Below are 3,654 nucleotides of genomic sequence, written 5' to 3'. Positions count from 1 at the left end.
GCACGTTACAAACACTAAGTTCATTATTTTTCTCAATGCTTTGCTATATTAAAAAAAAAATCATATTGTCATGACTCACATGTCAAACTTATTTCGAATTATGTTTCAAAGTAATGTTTCACACAATTTTAAGCTTACTCTCATAATGTCACTCTAATTGTAAAAATCCTTGTAACACACTGTAACCGAATTGAGCTTTGATCTCGGCCAATGAGTATGCGGTACGCTGTTGCGAAATCTGTAGTGGGCAAAAAGCAGCTAAATGTTGCGAAATCTGTAGTGGGAAATCAGCAGCTAAATTTTGGTGAATCTGTAGTGGAAATCAGCAGCTAAATGTTGCGAAATCTGTAGTGGGAAACCAGCAGCTAAATGTTGCGAAATCTGTAGTGGGAAGTCAGCAGCTAAATGTTGTGAAATCTGTAGTGGGAAATCAGCAGCTAAATGTTGCGAAATCTGTAGTGGGAAACCAGCAGCTAAATGTTGCGAAATCTGTAGTGGGAAATCAGCAGCTAAATTTTGGTGAATCTGTAGTGGAAATCAGCAGCTAAATGTTGCGAAATCTGTAGTGGAAAACCAGCAGCTAAATGTTGCGAAATCTGTAGTGGGAAATCAGCAGCTAAATGTTGCGAAATCTGTAGTGGGAAATCAGCAGCTAAATGTTGCGAAATCTGTAGTGGAAATCAGCAGCTAAATGTTGCGAAATCTGTAGTGGGAAATCAGCAGCTAAATGTTAACAACGTGTTGAGAAGGCTTATTTGTTAATATCACTCGAAGAATATTTTCCAGAATCCTCAATCATTGTATCACATCAGTAGCTTCCTGCGATGTTCTTTCAGCGGTCTTCCCTCTCACAGCAATAATGACTGTAAAATAAGTTGGTGATCATTAGAGCAATGCTTAAGATCAGATCTCAATTTGGCTGCCAAACAAACACAATCATATGAATGGTAAGTGTTTAATGCATTTCTTCCTTTTGTTTTTTACTTTTTTAGATTCCGGTACTACTTTTAAAATACACTTTTCATTACTTTCAGATCAATTACAACGCAGTAAATATTTGGGAAGTCTCCAAACGCCCGTGGCAGTATGTTATTACACGAATCCACATCAACTGAGCTGTTTTTCATCTTTCTGCTAAGTGCCAGTAAGTTTGCCAATGCTGGTGGACATGAACCTTGGTTCGATAAACTCAGTGATACCACGAACTGTGATGAGTACGATTTCGTAATTGTTGGTGGAGGAACAGCGGGTGCTGTTGTAGCGAACAGATTATCCGAAAACCCCAATTGCTGAAACAAACTGAAATTGACTGGGATTACTTAACTGAACCATCTAATCATTCATGTTTAGCTCTTCCAAATGGAAGATGTCGCTGGCCACGGGGAAAAGTGTTAGGCGGTAGTAGTACTATAAATACAATGCTGTACGTCAGAGGAAATCCCAAGGATTACGACGAATGGGCAGCGTTAGGCAATAACAGATGGAGCTATGACCAAGTGCTTCCATACTTCTTAAAATCGGAGGACAACAATGACCCAGATAATTCTTCCGACACAAAATACCACGCGACCGGAGGTTATCAGCCTGTTCAAAAAATGCCGTTTGCTGATGAAAATGTGTTAGCTATGATGAGAGCTTTCGAAGAGCTCGGCTTTAAACGCAGAGATATCAATGCCGAGACGCAATTTGGATACATGAGAATGCAGACCACTACAAAAGACGGAGTAAGATTTAGTACTGCAAAATCTTTTCTGAAGCCAATACGTGACAGAAAAAATCTTAAGATTATCACATCAGCAATGGTAACTAAAATATTGATAAATCCTAAAAGTAAAAGGGCAGTCGGTGTCAAATACTTCGACGAAAGTAAAATGGAGTTTGTTATCACAGCTAGAAAGGAAGTTATTCTCTCTGCAGGAGTAATAGGTTCTCCTCAACTTTTGATGTTGTCTGGAGTTGGTCCTAAAGAGCACTTAGAAAAATTACGAATACCTGTGTTAGCAAATCTCAAAGTTGGTTATAATTTACAGGATCATGTAAGTTTACGGGGAATACTGGTAAATTTCAATGAAACATCCACCTTGCCTTCTAGTGTAATGGGTCGAGCACTTGATCTCGCACAATATTGCCACAACCACACCGGTCCCTTGTCAGCAATTGGTGTTACTCAGGTTACAGCTTTTACAAACGTTAAGGATCCCAATAACGCTGAAACTCCAGATATCCAATTCCATTTCTTTTCCAGTATTACTAACTTACCATATAGTTATTACGATAGCATTTACATCATGCCAACTCTGTTACATCCCCAGAGTAGAGGCAGACTTCTTTTAAACAGTACCAATCCCAATGATCATCCAATCATTATATCTGGCTATTTTACCCAAAAACCTGATCTAGATACTGTAGTGCAAGGCTCCAAACTGGCAGTAAAACTAGCTCAGACTGCAGCCCTCAAAGAAATTGGAGCTAATCTTAATACTACAGCGAGGACATTATGTGTACATTTTCAATTTAACACTGACGAATACTGGAGGTGTGTAGCGCAAACTTATACGAGAAATTTTAACCATCCTGTAGGAACATGTAAAATGGGTTCTGAACAAGATCTGGATGCGGTTGTAGATGCTGAGTTGAAAGTTTATGGAGTTAAAGGTTTGAGGGTAATTGATTCATCCATAATGCCTGTTATAACACGTGGAAACACTTACACACCAACCCTTATGATTGGTGAAAAAGGAGCTGATATGATTAAAGAAACATGGACAAATGATTAGTACATGGTAACACTAGCCACAGTTTAAACAACTCTCCAGAGCATACGCTTTCCAAGGAACGCTCTTACCCCTGACGTACGAATTATTTAATCCAATGCCATCTATCAATTGAAGATTCCCGCCGAATAACGGCCTATGGCACATTTCTGTGAATCCAAGAAAAATGGAGCAATCCTGTATTGTGTTCGTAGATTACAGCATTGTTACGTACAGAGACCAGTTTCCGATTACTAATGCTGTTAGTTGGGCAGTAGAAAAAATAAGATTTCAGTATGACAACCATGTTCCGTACAAATCTTAATTCTACTGGTTACTCAACATATTCTAAACTGTGTCATAAAACGTTATACAGTGAGATGATTGAATTGTATTTCCTGACTCATCCCTATTTTTCCTTCCACTGCCACCCTGTATTATTATTTTTACAATATATTTTAAAACATTGGAGTAGCTAAATTATTTTTTCTAGTTATCTACTACTCACTTTTTGAAAAAGTTATGTTAAACTAATATAATTATAAATAAGGACACGTACTTGGTATACAACGTGAGTACAGAAAAACCTGTACAATGTCTGCTTTTGGAAACTATACCAGTGTGTTCATAATCGTTTACCAAACATTAATGTGATCATCCAATCTAGGAGGCTGAAGTGGACAGGCGATGTAGGCAGAATATAAAAAAGTAGGAACGCTTTCAAAGTTTTAACTGGGAGTCCAATCGAAAAATAACCGTTAGGAATACCTATGCGCAGATGGAAGGATAATATTTAAAGAAATGAAATAAAATCTTTAAGTTTTACGTCCCACGATAATGCCGGCTAGACTAAAGGGAACGGTGATGATGAGAAATGAATGAAATGATGGAATGAAGAAAG

At 38.0% G+C, this 3,654-nt stretch overlaps 1 pseudogene; it reads left to right on the top strand.

The window, feature by feature from the left end:
- The first annotated feature begins 1,063 nt into the window (after positions 1-1,063).
- LOC145691559 (glucose dehydrogenase [FAD, quinone] pseudogene) lies at positions 1,064-3,131 on the top strand (annotated as a pseudogene).
- Positions 3,132-3,654: the final 523 nt, after the last annotated feature.

This window comes from Thermobia domestica, chromosome 8 (genome assembly GCF_964235325.1).
Source record: "Thermobia domestica chromosome 8, izTheDome1.hap1.1, whole genome shotgun sequence".
Lineage (NCBI taxonomy): Eukaryota > Metazoa > Arthropoda > Insecta > Zygentoma > Lepismatidae > Thermobia > Thermobia domestica.
This window is presented reverse-complemented; position numbering and strand designations above follow the sequence as displayed.